This window comes from Camelus bactrianus, chromosome 27, assembly GCF_048773025.1.
Source record: "Camelus bactrianus isolate YW-2024 breed Bactrian camel chromosome 27, ASM4877302v1, whole genome shotgun sequence".
NCBI classification, from domain to species: domain Eukaryota; kingdom Metazoa; phylum Chordata; class Mammalia; order Artiodactyla; family Camelidae; genus Camelus; species Camelus bactrianus.
Window position 1 is genome coordinate 31,827,020 of NC_133565.1, and position 20,852 is coordinate 31,847,871.

Below are 20,852 nucleotides of genomic sequence, written 5' to 3' on the forward strand. Positions count from 1 at the left end.
CCAGAACATACCAGTCCATTTTAAAATATATCATTATGGCTGCTTTTGTACTATAACGCCTGAGTTGAGCTGTTGCAACAAGGACCGTGCAGCCCACAAAGTCTAAAATATACAATATCTGGCCCTCTCCAGATAACAATACCATTTCCTGACATAAAGTACATATACTCAACAGTTATGCTCTAAAATGATAGGAATTATATTTTAAAACACTAGATCAAATGGTATATTAACCTTTTTAGGTTAAAAAAAAACAATTGCTTGAGAGCTTCAGAATTTTCTAAAGGTGTTAGCATTAAACCTCATTCTAGAATGATTCACTTTCTGCTTTTGAGGCCATGATGAAATAAACAGGTCCAGAATAATCCTTCCACTGCAAACTAGAATACAGTATAAAACATAGGAGAGGACTATTTTCAGACACAGGCAGTGCAGGACTGTGATCCCTGAAAAAAGGGACACAAACAAGGCGAGCCCTACCATCACCCAAGGCTCTCAGCCAGGAAGCAATTTACCACTCCACTACGGGAGGAAGAACCCAAATAGAGCCTAGCAATCTTGTTGACCTGAGGAGATGGAGAAAAAAGCGCAAAGAGGCCAAGGTAGCTAGAATTTATGAGGCAGAGTTCCAGAGAGCAGGAAAAGAGTTCCAGTAATTTAACTGAGGGTTCCCTTGAGAATTTAGCTAAATAAAAACCTGTACATGAGAAGGGTAAAATTTCTTGAGACAAGCCAAGAAGAACTTCTAAAGAAAAAAAGTTACCAGGGAGTTCTAAGATGAAGTATTCTCAGAGCTGACATGAGGCCAAGATTTCAACAAGTTCCCTCTAGCAAGAAGGGAAAAAGCTCACTGAATGATACAAGGCTACCAGCAGTGACCAAGAAGGGCCACACCACAGAATTAGGGGGAAAGGAGCCCTAGAATAAAGGTACTCTAGACCCCCCACCCCCGAAAGGAACTTGGAAGCCTAGAAAACCTAGAAAGGATCAAATTAATATGCAATTTTAAATGCCTATTACAAAAAAAAATCCAATACTCTTTGAAGGAATGCCACAAAATCAAGAAGTCAACATGTAAAATTCACAAATATCTGACATTTAATTAAAAATTACTGGACATATACCCTCTCTTTCTCAGCACTACCTACGGAGGTGGCAGCCATCTCCTAGTCGGCATCATGGACGCCCCCAGACCCCTTGTGAAGCCCAAGATCATCAAAAAGAGGACCAAGAAGTTCATCTGGCACCAGTCAGACCGATACATCAAAATTTAGCGGAACTGGCGGAAACCCAGAGGCACTGACATCAGGATGTGCAGGAGGTTGAAGGGCCAGACCCTGATGCCTGGCATCAGCTATGGGAGCAACAAGAAAACAAAGCACATTCTGCCCAGCGGCTTCCACAAGTTCCTGGTCCACAATGTCAAGGAGCTCAAAGTGCTGCTGATGTGCAACAAACTTTACTGTGCTGAGATTGCTCACAACATGTCCTCCAAGAACCACAAAGCCACTGTGGAAACGGCAGCCCAGGTGGCCATCAGAGCCACCAACTCCAACGCCAGGCTGCGCAGCGAAGAAAACGAATAGACAGCCCATGCACGTTGTATTTGTGTTAATAAAACCACGAAACTCAAAACAAAAATTACTGGACATATAAAGAAGAAAATGTGGTCTATAATCAGAACAATATCTGTCAACACAGAGAGAGACCTGGAAATAACAGATACAATAGAATTAATAGGCAATGACATTGAAAGGATATTGTAAGTACACTCCATATTCAAGGATATAAATGAAAACAGGGACACAGTGAAGACAGAAATCGGGGTTTTTCAAAAAAAAAAAAAAAACCCAAAGAGAACTTCTGGGGATAAAATATACATACAATATCTGAAATGAAAATTTCACCAGATGAGATAAGCACTTCAGAAAAAAGAGATGAGTGAACTTGAAGACATAGTCAATTACACTTACTCCTAAACCAGGAATAAATAAAAACAACAATTAAATCAACTAGACCTGGTTTTTGCCATCTCCTTCCCACTTTGTTTCTGCTATTTGTACGCTGTAGTCATTACTACTTTTGTACTTGGAAATGTTTGTTTTTCCTGCTTGGGTTTGTTTCATAAATCACTGAATTCTCACTTTTGCCCACAACAGGACTTCATTACAGGATGTAATTAATTCCACCAAACCAAGACAACATGGGGAACTTTAGGCTGAGAGTCAGTCACTTAGTCTAAGCTCAGCTGTGTGACCCTAGACCAATTCAGTTGCTCATCTGTACCATGATGATGATAATATTTAATCCACAAGATTGAGGTGAAGCTTATATGAGGTTAATATACGTGAAAGAGCTTTGGATGTTGAAAGCGTCATACAAATGTAAGGTAAGTTTCTTCATCTACCATATTGGAGGATTCAGTTAGATGATCTCTAAAGACTTCCCACCTCTAAAAATTCTTTAATATTTACATATGAAGCACACAAAAAAATCTACTTACTGTTGGGATAATTTCATAGTTGTAAGAGACTTAGGGAATAATTAACTCAACCTTCTCATGTCACAAAATGAGTCCAAAAACAGGCTAAGAGACACATAAGTCAATAGGAAAGTTGGGAGTAGGAAAGACTCAGACCTGACTCCCACTGTACTGCTCCTTCGATCACGTGATAGAGGCTGCTCACTATCTTGTGACTTTAAACTCTTACTCTCTCTTCACCACAGCTTAAACAATTATCTTTCAAACTGAATACAATGGAAAGCTTATTAAGAAAATGTAAATATTATTTTGGTAAAGATGATTTAACTGTTAAACCATTCTGTTAAGAATGTTTACAAATGACACTAACAGCAGAAGGAGCTTAGGTCAAACCGTCCAGCTCTTCATCTGGTTTGTGTGATACTCAGTTTTAAGTCAATAGGTTATGATGTAAAACCCATGTAACCTTTCCCAATAAAGGGTTTTAATTCTGCTTTTGTTATGTACTAGCTATGTGATTTGGGGCAATTTATTTCTCTGATCTTCAGTCTCTTCAACTTTCTTTAAAACAAGGATAATACCAAGTATGCCACTTGGTTATTGTGAATTAAATGAGCTAGCTCGTGTTAAGACCCTATAACAGTGTCTGCCACATAGTGAAGTGCTCTGTAAATATTAGTTTCCTTCTCTAATCCCCTGAACTTTAGGAAAATAGAAAATGTTTCCTCTCCTTTTACTTCATCAGAAAGATTCCTTAAATTAAATACACGGGGTCCTGGTCCTCAACTTCTGTTATCAGTAGTTGTACAACTAAATCTAAATAAAATGAGGGGCAATGTGACATAATGGAAAAGGGGGTTTGGAGTCAACAAATCTGTGTCTGAATCCCAGTTTGACTAAGAGCTTTGACCCTGAGCAATTTATCAAACCTCTCAAGCTTCTTATCTGAAAATGAGACTGTTAATCTAGCTTTTTATCATTCTGTCATTCACATTCCCAGACATCGCAAATACTTAGAAAGGAACATGTCTTACTCATCTTTGTCTCTTCCATACTAAGGCAAGGCTCAAAATTATAAGGTCTGCTGCTAGAAAAAGGCAGGAGATTTGAAATCAAGGGATTCAAGACTAGAATAAACAATTTACATTAAGAAAAGTAAAGTACAGGGGGGAGGGTGTGGCTCAAGTGGTAAAGCGCATGCTTAGCATGCACAAGGTCCTGGGTTCAATCCCCTGTACCTCCTCTAAAAATAAATAAACCTAATTACCTCCCCTTCACCACCACAATAAAATAATTAAATAACATAATAATAAATTAAGAAACAAAATTACAAACCCAGTTTAGTTGGCTCCAGCTCTAGGTACTATGTCATTGCTTCCTTTTTTTCCCTTAGAAATGGACTTCAAATATTCTTTTCCTACAGGGAGATGCAAAGTGGGGAATACATATTAGTGAAGGTCATTTGAATCACACTTTAAAACTAAGAATTCTTTAATTTACCATAAGGCAGTACTTACCATAAGTCAATACTCATTCTATGTAATGGACTTGTTTTAAGTGATAAAATAACCAAGAGGTGTTTTAGTTTAGTTTTAGTTTCAGTTTAGAAAATATTACAGGTTTAAAAAGCCAAATAGTAATCTTACCTCAAAAAACTAGTTTCAATGAGTAACAATACTTTGTTGAAGATGATTTAACTACTCAGAATAGGATTGCACGAAGCACTGTAGTTCATTTCATTATGCAAAAACACCTCCAGAGCTATAGCTCTTAACTTTTGAGTGAAGGGTGAGTGGTAAGGTATATGAAACTGAGAATCAGATGAAAGCTAGGAATTGCATGCCCAGAAAAATGCACATACATGCATCATGTTTTGCATATAATTTTAGCTGAGTCAAGTATCCTGTGGATCACTAAAACCTGTTAGTAGACTCGAAGCAACTGGTTTTTGAGTTTTTCAAAATGTAGACTTACAGGATTTTAGAATTTTTTTAAATTGAAGCACAGTCAGTTACAATGTGTCAGTCTCTGGTGTACAGCACAATGTCCCAGTCATGCATAGACATACATACATTTGTTTTCATATTTTTTCCATTAAAGGTTATTATAAGATATTGAACATAGGTCCCTGTGCTATACAAATTTTTTAAAATCTATTTTTATAAATAGTGGCTAACATTTGTAAATCGCAAACTCCTAAATTTATAAGCAATTTGGTAATCATCTAATACAAACTGCTAAGAGAAAAATGAAGAAACAGTGGTCCAGAAAGATAAAAAAGAATTAATAAAAGAAAAAAAAAAGCCTTACTGCACTCAGGAAACAAGAGGTGTCCAACTACCATGCTAATCCATATTAAGACTGACAATGCAGAATTTCTATAAATGTATGCCTTTGGGTCAGAGTAATTATCACAATGGAACCAGGACAGGAGACTTTCAAATGTCTTTTGGTCTAAACACATGATAGATCATCATTTGTGGTTAAGAAAATGAAACGTGGAATTATATAGACGTGAAAAAGTTGATCAAGTCATTTAACCTTTCTTAGCCTCAGGTTCTTCATAACCAAATGTCAATGATAAAACCTACCTTCACAGGATTATTTTAAGGATAAAATCAGGTAACACATATAAAGTATTTAACACAGTGCCTAGTACATAGTAGGTGCTCATGAAATGACATGAATTTTTAAATATTTTTGGTAAGAAAAATACCATATGATATCACTTGAATGTGAAATCTTAAAAAAAAAAAAGAAGAAGACACAAATGAACTTATCTACAAAACAGAAACAGAATCACTGACATAGTAAACAAACTTATGGCTACTGGGGGGTAAAGGGGGTGACAGGGATAAATTGGGAGTTCAAGATTCACTAATACTAACTACTATATATAAAATAGATAAACAACAAGTTCATACTGAATAGCACAGGGAACTATATTCAATATCTTGTAGTAACCTGTAATGAAAAAGAATATGAAAACAAATATACGTATGTTCATGTATGACTGAAACATTATGCTGTACACCAGAAACTGACACAATGTAAACTGACTATATTTCAGTTTTTAAAAATCCTAAGAATATTTCTTGTCAAGTCATGGAATTGAGTAAAATATGAAATAAAACCTCAAAGTAAATGAGATGCTTTCCAGCTGAATAAAATAAGTAGCAAACATTTGCTGAGTATCTGCTATACAGTATACTATTCAAGGTGTTACTGAGGATACAAAAAGGATAAAGTTGTCCTCCTTTCAAGGGGAATTAGGCAAAGACACAGAGCTTTTTCCTTCTCAGTTTCCATCTTGGGTTCCTCTTTTTCCTTTCCCCTAGGGCTCAGCTTTTTGCTCACTTCATACTCTACCACAGGACTGAAGGACCCTCACATGAATACCTCTAATCCTGACCTTTCACCTGAGCATCAGATTCCAATTTCCCCACCTGAAAGTACCAGAGGCATAATATGTTAAAAGCTTTCCTTAAAATCTGTTCCTTTTTTAAATTCCCTGTTATACCATAGCCACCTAGAAACCAAAAGTCTGACAGTAATCTCACATTTACCAATCATTTAAAATGTTTGTTTGATTTCTACTCTAAATACTTTCCAAGTATACTTCTTTAACTTTATCCTATTAAGAGTATTCAAATCCAGGTCATTATCTCTCAATATGACTAAATCAGTAATCTAACTGGTCTACCCACCTCTACGCTCATCCTACATCAAAATCATTTACCATTCTGCCATCAAAACGACAACTCTAAAATGAAAATCTTGCCACACCATGTATATGTCAAACCCTTCAATGTCTATTATCCACAGAATAAAGCCTAAGTTCACTCACAAAACAAATGCCCAAGCATGACCTATAAAATCCTCAAATGACTTGGTTCATGCATATCTCTTCAGTCTAATTTCTTATCTCCCACTTTATCACACCACAGCCATACTGAACTATTTGTCAAGCCTCATGCCCTTCTCTTTGCCAATATAACCTTATACCCCTTCCATGAATAGAAAACTCCTACTTGTTCTTCAAGATTCAGGTCCAGGATCACCTCCTCTGGGAAGCCTCCAGAGTATACTTTCCTACCCCACCAAGCTCACACATTTTCCAGCAAGCACTCAGGAAATATTTGTTAAACTAAACTGAAACTAAGCAAACTAATGACAAAGCAGCAAATAATTTATACATATAAAGCCAGTGAGAAGGGAAAACTAGATGGATTTCAGTGTTTCTTTGGAGAAAAAGTCTTGATCTGGGATATGAGGAGTAATCGGTCACAGATTGTTGAAGAAAGGAAAATATTTGAGTGAGTAAAACAGACATGACACACGTAGACAAGAAGTGGATAAGGCAAGACTTGAGGGACAGTAAACAGCAAATATAAACTCACAGATGCAGCCGTCCTGTACAAAGATGTTTAGAGACCACAACCAAGAAATCATCAAAGATTTTAAAATAGTTTTCTCTGAAATTGTATGACATACTTATCATTGACAGACACTAACCTGCACTTTCATTAGAGATACTAGTTTAGAAAGATATTTTCATCTTTTAGTTAATCCCTCACATTTTTATAAATTTGAGAAGATACTCCCACTTAATTAGTATGTACTGAAGAACTTACATAAAATCCTGAAATTATAACATATCCCTATATGGCATAATAGCTTACTGAAATTGGAATAAGGTAACACAGACTCCCTCAGTTAGGTCAAGGGCTAGTCGATCTCATTAAATAATCTTTAATATTAGAGCATTAGGCTGCTCCAAATCAGCAGGTGAAAATGAAAATATAGTAAGCTTAATGTCAATTCACAGGAATTGAATTGTAGGTATTTTGCTTTCTGAATGCAGAACTAAAGAATATCAATCCTGCAACTTAAATAAATACACTAGTCATAGTATGGAATGGACCTATGAAGTATTCCCATATAAAGAGTGAAGATTAAGGTTATCTACCAAGAGTAAGAAGAGGGGGAAAATACTGTCATCCCTGAACTATACTTCATGACACAAAATCTACTGCTTGCAGTAAAGCCAGAGAAGACTCACCCTAACACATTAACTAGAAAATCACACATTAGTCAGAAGAGGATCAAATTAGAAGAATAAATAGAATAAACCAGCTATCCCAATAGGAGCATCTCTTCATGAATGTCTGTATCGTTTTTATTTTATATACTTAATATATCTGTATAAGATAGTAACAACCCAAGGCACATCTTCTATATCAAGAGGAGAGGTGATTAGAAAAGAGATTTATATTAGCAAGCACAGAAGCACTTTGGAGCTTAAAAATCACTTGCATGGATTTGTATGTCTTCTTGCCCTTGTCTCTGTAAACACCAATTCCCTGCTTTCAGATTTGCAGACAGGAAAAAGCAAGATACAAAGCTCAACGTTAATTTTCAACATAACACTGATGTTATGTCAGAAGATATGGGTGATTCTCACTCTCACATAATACCTGTCATTTTAAAACACCCCTACTGATACGAACTAACATTAGTGAATGAAAGGTTAAAAAATCCTTTTAGGCTGCTGTCTTTGAGCAAATTGACAGATATGAATGCACAAACGCTAGTCTTGGATTATGAAATCCCCTCACACATGAACACCACTGTAAAATAAATTTCTCAAAGAGAAGATGGAATGAAAATGTTGCAAGCTTGCTAAAGAGAATAACATCAAGCTATAAAAGAAACTGGCAGCCTACCAACATGATGTTGACAAACACGTTATGCTCAGGTGCACTGTAGATGATCATTTAGATGCTGTCAGGCAATGCCACCTATATTTCTTCAATATTCCATTTTTATTTAAAAAAAAAAAACCCCACTGGCTTAGGGAATATGGAATCATCCATCTGTAACAGCACACTATTTTTTGTCTGATATGGATTTATTTTTTCAAAAAGAAAAGAGAGCTATATATCCTGGGATAACAATCGCCACCATAAATTGGGACTAATGTCTGCATTGTACAAGGTAAGGATCATTCATTAAAGAGTAGCAGCTTTTACACACAGTCAATCCTTGCTATTTGCGGTAGTTATGTTCTATGAAGTTTCCACAAACACCGAATTACTGAATCATGTGCTTCCACTGCTTCCAAGAAATGGGAAATACGGGGCCTCTGCTTACATTTTATCAACCTATCAATATGTATAAGTTTTTAAATGTGTACTTCGGTTTAAAGATACCTTAATTAATATACACTGTTGATTCATTAAAACTGAACCTGCAGCCAACAGGGTAACTCATAACTGAACAAAAACTTATCTAACAAGCGTATTTCCTCTATTAGGCACATCACAACCTTCATGTGCTTGGGAACATTACACAGTACTTCAGCACAACAGCTGGGGGGCATGTCTAACAGTGAAATCACCCCCCAAAAAGCACAAAATGTGAAAAACATGGAACTAAGGCGACTGCAAAAAAGGATGCTTCATTACAGTATGAGTGTTAAAACAAGAAGGCAAGGTGTCACCTCGTCTGACCTCAGCTGAGAAAGTGCACATCAGGCAACTCAGTTTTGGGGCTGTTGTTCTGGGTTTTTTTTAACCACTCAGTTTATGTCTGCAAATGATCGTGAAAATACCATAGTTATTGATCTGGGAGTTACAAATACATTTTAGAAAGTAGGTATATCTGCAATTATGGAATCCACGAATGAGGATCAAATGTGTATATGTGCGTATATATGTGTATGTGTACCTGTGTGGACATACACATACGTATATATGCACACATATATGTGTGTGTGTGTATATATATATATATATATGAATGACATGTGACATATGACACATCTGATAGGAAAGATAAGTTATGAGACTCTCTAGTCTGAGACTTTCCTAAGTCTGTATTTCCTTTTTGTCTCCTAGACGCTTCCACCTGAATGTCCTATCAGCACTTCAAACTTAAAAGACTAAGGTGACCTTCTGCACTTACCATAAACCTGTCTTCTGCTATATTATGTCTCCAATATTAGCACCATCATCACACCTACTCAAGTCATTGTGACTCTGATTCCCTTCTCCACATTGTACCCAGGAAGCATCATGTTGATTCTTCCTCTGAAATATCTCTTAAGGTTATCTCCCCCTGCCCAAGCCCACTACAGTTATCACTAAATGCCTTCCTATTATTTTGGACCATCCTTACAGCTTACTGTCTTCCCTCTCCACCCTCTACTCCAGAATCACAGGTGATTTACTGTCAGTATTATTTTTCCAAGACTTAATTACACTCTTCACTTCCTGGTACCTGTAAGATGAGCTTGAGATTCCCTGGTACGGTATACGTGTTCTTTAACAACATGGCACCAAATCATCTTCTTAGACTCATCTACTGACACTTGTCTCTGATAAGCTCTATACTCTAGCCATAGTGATCTATTTCCCATTCTCTGAATATCTCATACTTTTTAAAGGCCCTTTATACATGTTGGAAGTTTCACTAGTAATCTTCTCTCTTTCGTTTTCTACTTGCCCTTAAAGCCTCTGCTGATGTCACCTCCTCTGTGAAGTCTTTCCTGATGAGCCTCTGACTCCACCTCAGGCCAAGTTAGTCAGTGTCTTCCCTGTGCTTCCACAGTATTTTTGTAATATTTCTATTATCTAATTCCTTAACTTAAGTTCTGATTACTAAGGCGGAAAGTGTGAGAATTTACCAAGTTGGCCAAATATTGATTGACTATTGCAGTTGGGTGATGGGGATTCATGATACAACTGTGTACTTCAGTGTGTATGCTAAATGTTCATTAAAAGAAAGGTAAAAACTTGAGAGGGAGAGGAGCGAGGAGGGGAGGGAAGGAGAGAAAGAATCTGTCTACAAGTAATTGAAAATCTGACTTAAACAAACAGGGCATTAATCCCACCCCACCCTACCCCGTAAGACGTCTCCAGAGACAGGCAGACAGACTAGCTTTGGTACAGGGGCTCGAGAAGGTCATCAAAGACCAAGGCTCTTTCTATTTTTTTGCTCCACTAAGTGTGTTGATTTTTTGCTTTAAAGCTGTCTGCTACAGATGCAGGCATTACCTCCACATTCAAGGCAGGAAAAAGGACATTGCCAGTCACACTATTATCTCTTTAATATGAAAAACAAAGGCTTTTGTCAGTGCCCTCAGCAAACGTAGTTTCTATCACATCATCTGTGGCTGCTGGGTCATCGACAGTGTCTCGATGGCCTCATCTCCTTGAGAGCAGAGACTATTTTTGTACGTTAGCAACCAATCCAGTGTCTAGCACATAGAGGTTCTTTGTATCTAATGAATGTATGAGTCTAATAAAGGAAACAGTAGCAAGTATCATAACAGAAGAACTCTGCTTTCCTAATTTTCTTTTCTTGTTATACAATATAATAGAAGTGCTTAAAAAGTGCCAGTGCTGCACAAATAAGGAATTATTAGTCTTACAGTGGTTTGACATCTGTAATCATGAAATATTTTCCAATGATTGCTCCCTTTGTAGAGTAACAGAGGACTAACAAAGAATAGAAACCTGAATTTTTGTCCAAGCAAAAACAATCTTGACGAACCTCAGTTTACTTAAAAGATAATGTTTGTTTCCCAGGGTTGTTCTGAAGATACAGTAAACATAAATAATACGAATGCATTCTTAAATATATAAAACACTATAAACCCTTGCATTTTAAAACTAATGGATGTGTTAAATCTTAAGAGGAAACTTATAGTTCTTATGTAGTTTACGTTACTGTTAGATACCATCTGTCACACAAACAATATGTATGAATCAAAAATTAAACACTATCAGTATCTCGTATGGATGCCAGACATTCCACAGTTAGATGAGATTCTGGACTTGGCCCTGGTTCTTTCGTGACTATAGGAAGTAACCTAACTGTACCTTACATTTATACCTCATTAAGGAAAGAATGCTTTATATAATAAAACTGGTGTCTCGATGCAAATATATAATGCACACAATTTGTAAAGCAGGATATGAAAAACAAAATAAATTGGTTAACACAGAACAGATGACATCAAATCCCAATTCATCAATTAATAATCACTACCAATAAATGAACACTACTAAAATAGGTCAAGGTCCTAAAGCACTTTTAAGTTAAATCAAGTGAGAAATAAAACAGCAGAGCATTGAATACTAATTTTCCCCTGGCTTTAATAACTCTGACTGAGCTTATAAAGAGTACCCCTCAGGGTGACCTCACAGCTCATATGCATAGGCAACACTGGTGATCAGAACTATTTCTGATAAATGATAACCTCAATGGCCTGTTTTCCAAGTTTTTACTAAGCTGTATATTTCCTCATATATAAGAATGTTTTATTAAAATAAGCATCGTGTATATACAACCAAAAAACAGTAGCCAATGTTAAAGAAGAGAAAAATGACAGCTCTAAATCAATAAAAATCTCCACAGAATATTGTAGTAAAAACTGATGCCTCTTCACTTTTATTGGATCTGGAGACAATAGCTGCTTTGAAGAAAAACATGGTCTTCTGTCAAGTCTACTTAATTAACTCTCACTTCTCAAACATTCAAATGCCTTAACCTTATTATTAAAGGCTTACCATTTCCTGATTCATTTAAGCAGAAACTATTCTCTGTGTAGGTTACCATGGAATTATTTAATACTGAAAACTGACTCATCTTAACACAAAAAAACTGCATCAAGACTGTAAGCTAGTAAATTCCAGCAGAGCACTGCATAAAGCATCATTAGGTCATAAACAGAACTGAAAAATTCCAACCATGGATCAAACTTCTTATCAGACAGTTATGCCTACAGGAGGAACATCTATTTTGATAAGAAACCAAAATGTTAGAATGGTAAGAATGAGCTTATGTTTTATAGCTGTATCTACCCAGTTTCAACTACATCAATTCTTGTTTTTAAACAGGGAGAAATAGATTATTTCTCTTCTTGTTTTATCTGTATACATAGCTTTATTAGCTGAAACTTCTGCAATATTTCTCCAATAAGAATTGGAAGTACCTGATATAAGCAATAAATTCTTTGTCAATGTTGTAAAATATAACTTGTATGTTATATGTTTATGATGATTAGCTATTTAAAATATTTAACTTTGCAGATGGATGAGGAAGTATATTAAAGATTAATTGTTCTTTAAAACATCATTTTCTCTCATTAAAAAAAAGATACTATATTAATAAAAGGTTTAACACAGCAAAAAGATATAACACTTATAAATGTTTATGTACATATTAATCGCCCATCAAAATATATGAAACAAAAATTGACAAAATTGAAGGAATAAATAGATAATAATTGCTGGAGTTACTCCAACTATTAATACTCCACTTACAATAATGGACAGAACAACCAGAAAATAAGGAAATAGAAGATTTAACACAATATACCAACTACATCTAACAGACAAAATACAGGACGCTCTACCCAACAACAGAATACACATTCTTCTCAAGTGCGTATTGGATATTTTCCAGGACAGACAGTATTTTAGGACACAAATTAAGTCTCAAGAGACTTAGGAAGATAAATATCATACAAAATACCTTTTTCCAACCACAGCAGGATGAAGTTAGAAATCAACAATACAAGTAAAACTGGAAAATTCACACATCTGTAGAAATTAAACAACATACTCTTCAATAACCAATGGATCAAAGAAGAACCCACAAGGGGAATTAGAAAATCCTTAGAAATGAATGAAAATGAAAACACAGCATACCCAAACTAACAGAATGCAGGGAAAGAAGTGCTAAAGGGAAATTACAGATCTAAATGCTTACATTTAAAAAAGCAGAAAAGATCTCAAAATAACAACTTAACTTTACAACATAAGGAACCAGATAAAGAAGAAAAAACTAAACCCCAAGCTAGCAGAAGAAAGGAAATTATAAAGATTAGAGTGGCGATAAATGAAATAGAGGGAAACAACAGAGAAAAATCATTGAAACCCAAAAGTTGGTTCTTTAAAAAGATCAACAAAACTAACTAACATTTAGCTATATGGACAAATTAAAAAAGAGAGAAGACTCAAATTACTAAAATCAGAAACTGAAGTGGGGATATTACTACCAATATTACAGAAGTAAAAAGGATTTTAAAAGAGTGCTACAAACAGTTGCACACTAAAAAATTGGATAACCTACCTGAAATGGACAAATTCCTAGAACCCCAAAACTCACCAAGAATAAATCATAAAGAAATAGAAAATATGAATAGACCTGTAACTAGTAAGGAGATTTAATCAATAATTTAAAATCCACCCCAAAAGAAAAGCCCTGGGCCTGAGAGATTAACTAGTGAAATCTACCAAACACTTAAAGAAGAATTAATACTAGTCCTTCTCAAATTTTCCCTAAAAACTGAAGAAGAGGGAACACTTTGTAACTCATTCTATGAGGCTAGCATTACCCTGATACCAAAGCCAAAGACACAACAAAAAAGAAAACTACAGACCAATAACATCTCTTATGAACACTGAAGCAAAAATCCTCAACAAAATAGCAAACCAGATTCATACTAACAGGATGATACATCAAGACCAAGGAGGATTTATTTCTGGATGCAAGGATGGTTCACTATACAAAAATTGATCAGTGTAATACATCAGATTAATGGAATGAAGGGAAAAAACCACGCTATCAATCTCCATTGATGCTAAAAAAGCATTTGACAAAATTCAATACTCTTTCATAAAAAACTTAACAGAAATAGAAGGAAGTTACCTCAACATAACAAAAGTTGTATATTAAAAAAACCCACAGGGAATGTCATGCTCAATGGTTAAAGACAAAGTTTTTTCCTCTAAGATCAGGAACAAGCAAAAGATGACAACTTTTGCCACTTTCATTCAAGTTCTAGCTAGAGCAGTTTAGGTAAGAAAAAATAAATAAAAGGTAGCACACAAAAGTCAGTTGCATTTCTATACATTAACAATGAAAAATCTGAAAAGAAAATTATAAAAACAATTTCATTTATGATAGCATCAAAAGAAATAAAATATTCAGGAATTACCAAAGAGATGAAACACTTGTACAATGAAAACAACAAAACATTACTGAACGAAATCAAAGAATATCTAAATAACTGGAAACACATTCCATCTTAATGGATTAAAACTTAGCATTGGTAAGATAGCCATTCTGCCCAAAGGGATCTACAAATTTAATGAAGTCCCTATTGATATCTCAATGCTATTCTTTACAGAAAGAGAACTGCATCCTAAAACTCCTATGAGATACAAGGGACCCTGAATAGCTAAAGGAATCTTGAAAAAGAAGAGCAAAACTAGAGGACTTTTATTTCCTGATTTCAATATTTATTACATATAAACAAAACAAAAAGACAACCTATGAAATGGGAGAAAATATTTGCAAATGATGTGACTGACAAGGGCCTAATCTCCAGAATATGCAAATGGGTTATTACAACTCAATAACAAAAAAACAAACAATCCGATCCAAAAATGGGTAGAAGGCCTAAACAAGCAATTCTCCAACGAAGAAATACAAATGGCCAAAGGCACATGAAAAAATGCTCAATATTGCTAATTATTAGAGAAATGCAAATCAAAACTGCAGTAAGGTATCATATCACACTAGTCAGAATGGCCATCATCTAAAAGTCCATAAACAATAAATGCTGGAGAGGGTGTGGAGAAAAGGCAACCCTCCTACACTGTTGGTGGGAATGCAGTTTGGTGCAGACATTGTGGAAAACAGTATGGAGATTCCTCAAAAGACTAAAAATAGACTTCCCACATGATCCAGCAATCCCACTCCTGGGCATATATCCAGAGGGAACTTTAATTCAAAAAGATACCTGCACCCCAATGTTCATAGCAGCACTATTCATAATAGCCAAGACTTGTAAACAACCTAAATGTCCATTGACAGATGACTGAATAGAGAAATTGTGGTACATTTATACAATAGAATACTACTCAGCCATAAAAAATGATAAAATAATGCTATTTGCAGCAACATGGATGGCCTTGGAGAATGTCATTCTAAGTGAGGTAAGCCAAAAAGAAAAAGAAAAATACCATATGTGGAACCTAAAAAAAAAAAAAAAAAAAAAGATAAATGAACTTACTTAAAAAACAGAAATAGACTCACAGACATAAAAAAACAAACTTATGGTTACCAGGGGGAAGTGGATGGGAAGGGATAAATCAGGAGTTTGAGATTTGCAGATACTGACTGGTATTTATAAAATAGACAAGTTTATACTGTATAGCACAGGGAACTATATTCGATATCTTGTAGTAGCTTACGGAGAAAAAGAATATGAAAATGAATATATGTATATTCATGTATGATTGAAGTATTGTGCTATACACCAGAAATTGACACAACATTGTAAACTGACTATACTGCAATAAAAAAAAAGAAAAAAAAAAAAAGAAAGCAATCTAAGTGTCCACTGATAGATGAATGCATAAACAAAATAAGGTGTATACATACAATGCAATATGTTCAGTCTTAAAAAGGAAGGAAAAAAAAAAGGAAGGAAATCCTGCAACAGGCTACAACATGGACAAACCTTGAAGACATTATGACGAATGAAATAAGCCAGTCACAAAAAGATATATACTGTATGATTCCAGTTATATAAGGTACTCAAAGTAGTTGGAATTATAGAGTTGGAAAGCCAAATGATGGCTGCCAGGAACTGGGTGAGGGAAGGTGAATAGGGAGTTATTCTTTGCTGGGTACTGAGTTTCAGTTTTGCAAGATGAAGAGTTACAGAGATGGGTGGTGGTGATGGTTCAACATCACTTTGAATGTATTTAATACTAACTGTGGTTAAGATGATAAATTCTATGCCAAATATACTTCAGCACAATAAAAAACAGAAAAAAAATTAAAAGAGGGGTAAAGATGGTGGAGAAAGAGGAATAAATGAGCCATTGGGGAATAAGAGGAAAATCTAAATGTCATCAGGAAGGGGCAATAATATAAAGAAAGAAGGAAGGAACGCAGGGAAGGCAAGATAGAGGAAGAGAAGGAGGGACAGACATGGACACATATACACACACTTTGATCTTTGGCCCAAAGTACCAGGTACTACAGCACAGAAAATGCCCCAGGAGATCAATCACTGTCATATTCTGACATCGAAGATCAAAATTCCAGCCTAGTCTAAAATGGCCAAAATTGGACTTAATCAGCTGTAAAAACACAGATCTGAAAGGTCCAGGCTATGTTCCACTGTCATTCCCTGTTAGGGTATCAAACTGAATTTGAAAGAGTTTAGTGTGACCTGTATCTGCTAAAATTAAGTCTGAGGATACACACAGACTGTGAATGCTCCTTGGAGCAGTCGACCTGATGGATGTCACAGGGAAGTACCACTGCCATTCACAGGGAAAAGCATCTATTTCACAGAAGCTAGTTAAAATCAACATTTTCACTGCTTCAAATGGTAAGAGAAGTAAAAATTCTAATTTCAAAGTCACTCTGAGATGTAAATAAAAAATGTTATGTTCTTATAAACGTGTGTTAGCCACACAGTGAAGTAACGTGGTACTAACACCTGTGACTGCTGTGACCCTAAAGCATATGTCACTTCAGCTGACACAACAGCTCATCCTCCTTGGAGGAATTCAATCACTCTGTCAGCAGTCCTAGCCAGGCAGGTGAAAATATTTCTCATGAGGGATTCTTTTAGTGCAGTAAGATGGATGTCTTGACAATGCTTTAAACTCTGTAGGCACATGAAATCTGAAGATAGAATGAAAAAAAGAAGAAATGTACTAGGTTTTTACTCCAAAAGTCCCAGTGATACTGCTTTACAAACTACAAAATTCACTGGGTTCTAAGAATATGTGCTTTGTACATTGTAATGGATAAACAAATATTAGTGGATATCATTATAACAAATAGCATTACTGTATATTAGAATTTTCAGTTACTCCTGGCCGTAGTTTTCTGTATGGACTAAATTTCAGATAATTAATATTTATAAGGAAAACAAATAAATTGAATTTAGATTATTAAAGGAAAAAATAGCCCTTTAGTTCAGATATTTTCTAAAAAACTCTAGTTGCTGATTTATTAAGAAATATTAATGGTTAAAAGTTACCTTCTCTTTTTCATCTATGCCTTTAAATAAAAACAAAATTTATGACAGATTATAGACTTCCTCTGGAGTTTTACACAAAAATTTTGCAAACCAGGACAACTGCAGAATATTTAAAGCAGGTAATCAACTGAAAATCACAGAGAGTCCTAGAAGAAAATTTAGCAGAAGAGTACTTGCTGCCCCCCTCCTTGGGTACTTCAATGACTGTCTTAAGATAAAGGAGTCTTTCCCTTGGAAAACAGAAAAACTTCTCTACCATATTCTTCTTCACATTTCATAATGTCCTATTTTGCTATATTTCAGCTCATAGGACATTATTACATGACATGACTGTCATTTTCTATAACCAAGATATCTGTGCACCTGGATGGGCCAACTACAGAGAGATTTCAGAGTTTACAAGCTCAGATGTACCAATCTTTTCATAATACTGGCTTTGGGTAGGGTTTGGGAAGATAGCCTGAGGAAAAAGATAATTAGTTGCAAAGGAGGAATTCTGCCTATAAGTAGGTAGAATTTTTTATTTTTCTGGCAGCCACAGGGATATAACAATATAAAAAAATTTATGAGCTGGAAAGGATTTCTCCTGTGAACTAAGAAAACCAGGCAATATACTATATCAATCACTCTTTAGTTTGCCACCAGCCACTGGCAGCATGGTAGATTTAGTAACAGAGGTTCCCAAATGGTAATAGATTTTAAAAGTCCCTTTTAAAATGGGCAGTCACCACTGCAGCTATGCTGTGTGCTACATTTTAAAAGTTGTGGCAAAGAAAATGAAATTGATCTTGCTGTTTAATGATTAGGTTTCCTTCCCTCTACGTGATTTCAGCTGAAGATTAACATGAGTACCTTCCATTTATATTACATTCCAGAGAGAGAACAAGAACTAAATAATATGAGTAATACATGTACTTTTTTCTCAGTGAGAAATTTATGGCAATCTTTGCCAGTCTTTTATAAAATTATTCCATATTCATTTCATGGCAAATATTTATTGAACCTACTATATTGCAGGTACTTCAATCATCCAGAGAACATAAGCACTATAGTTTTAAATTTTTAAGGTAGTGTTAATCAAATGGTTCCCAAAGAGGTAGTTATTTTTACTATGCTTTAGGTTTTCCACTTAAAGTTTTTAGGAAAACTCAGCCATTTTAAGTAGTTTAATAACCAAACTGTTTTCAGACTTTCTAGCTATCTTTAATTTTAAACTAGACAAATATGGAGCAAAGATGTATTGTTGGTTAACTAGTGATTACATATTGAACTAGAAAAATAAGAGAGAACAGACATTTTCAGCAATTTTTTTTGGAATAAAAATCATAGTATTTCAGGTCAAGTCACAAAAGCTTGCCCTCTGACCATCTTTATTGTTAATGAAAAAAGTCCTACAGCTTCTTTTGTATCTTTAACTCCAACCCTGAGGAGATCCAGTAAGTGTCCCTTATCGTATTTCTTACCCAGACGCTGACTGCTGGGTGGAATATAATGGATTAAGTGGTCTTTTTAAAATTATCCTTTCTAAAACTCTTAATTTAATCTGCACAAGGACACCACAAGTCTTAAGATGTCAAGGATCAAGTTTAGGACAGCAGAATGGTGGTATAAAGTTATTCTATAAATTCTACCTCAAAATTTCACTCTTTTCCTCACCACTGGTAGCTTCTTCTCAGTCAATGTTCTTTCCGTACTCCAAAAAACTGTCCCTCCTCTGTATTTCTCTGGTATGAGAAGGGCCCACCAAAAGCTAAACTTACACCCTTCTGGGCAGCACCAAGGTAGAACAAGACAGCACAAAGTGGTGCTAGTTGGCACCTCAATTCCCTTCCCTCCCTAACCCCTGTGCCAGCAGGACCCAGGAGGAAGCTAAACTTACACTCCCACCCTTGGTAACGAGGCAGGCCAAAGAAAAGCATTAAATCCATTATCCTGAAAAGGCTGAAGAAACTAAAGTCCAGAGAAATTAAGTCACTTGACAAAATTTTTTTAGGAGACATGAACAATTTAGAGTGCACATAGCAAAGCTGAAGGATATTAAATCAACAAAAATGCTCAGAGGGGAAGATTCTTAAAGAAGGGTAGTAAGGCAGTTAGAACCAGAATTCAGACTCAATTATATATATATGATAAGGGCCCCCTAAAAGACGAAGAAATTGACAATTAATGTACACTTTTCTGGAAATTAATATGACTGATAGGGTAGAATAAAATTAAAAATGGAAGGACTCAGATCAGTGTAATAGGCGAGGGTGTTGGTAAGAGTTTTAGAACCTGGAAGGGACTCAGAAATCTTATATACACTGTAGGTTATTCTCACTAGGAAGATACACACTAGTACAAAAGATGAGCCAAGACACAGGACATCGCCTGTCCTGCTCTAATTTAACTGTAGTGAACATGTGCATTTCGCTCAGCCATTTTCTCTTTCTGGTCCTAGATTTCTTTTGAGCATTTTTAAGAAAAGTGAAGGAGAAGGAATAACTGGTCAGGAAGAGTTTAAAGGAACAAGTAATGGAACCAGTAAGAACTCTTAAATACTTCAAGTCTAAACCCTCCCTTGGACTTAACTATGGAAATTCTGAGGGCACTTTTTACTTTTCCTCTTACATCATTCACATTGTTTTTCAAAAATTATTAGGCTCTGTCTGAACACACTCTGTCTCCTGGGTAAGGCAACCAGAAGGAAGCTGACAGTGGACACCCAATACTTCCTTATGCCCTTCAGAACTGAAGTGCATTTCCAGATCAACAAAAAGAACTGTTATGACCATTTAAAATTCCAGGAAATGGCTGTGTGACAGCATTTGGCATTTACATTTTGAACTGCTTAATCATTCTTTTATAGACTAGCTGAAGATTATTTCGTCTCTCTGGCATTTTCTTATGTCTCAGCTGCCTTCCTCTGTCACCCAGGACTCAAGTTTGAAGGCTGAAATACATTATAATTATCACAGTCAAACAAAGGCATCCCAATTCCAAACTATGTAACTTCATGCTTTTCCCATCAATTTCACTTTGGTTAAAGGGCCAGTTAAAGGAAAAATATATGAATAAATCTAAGCTTACAAGTTCTACTGCCACTATTACTTCACACGATAAGGCTTCTTATTCAACTCACTGTCTTCACACTATATTGCACATTATAAAGACGGCATGTACATAAACATCTTCAGAAATTAAGCGGCTCCACTTCAGAAAGCTGAACTTTCTGAAGTAAAGGTCCCACATGCTGTACCTAAACTATTATCCAGATGCCATCATGAATATTTCCATTACTTGATATTT

At 35.5% G+C, this 20,852-nt stretch overlaps 1 protein-coding gene and 1 pseudogene across 9 annotated transcripts in view; one reads left to right on the plus strand and one right to left on the minus strand.

Annotated features, from left to right (window-relative positions):
* The window catches only part of PEAK1 (pseudopodium enriched atypical kinase 1), a 204,727-nt gene that overhangs the window by 111,793 nt on the left and 72,082 nt on the right, over positions 1-20,852 (minus strand). For all 9 annotated transcript variants that reach the window (XM_074354018.1, XM_074354013.1, XM_074354017.1 and 6 more), the window contains one exon: positions 3,818-3,899. The gene's annotated coding sequence lies outside the window, so the exon portion shown is untranslated. The remainder of the gene's footprint in view (positions 1-3,817; positions 3,900-20,852) is intronic.
* Positions 1,163-2,263, plus strand: LOC123616905 (large ribosomal subunit protein eL32-like; annotated as a pseudogene).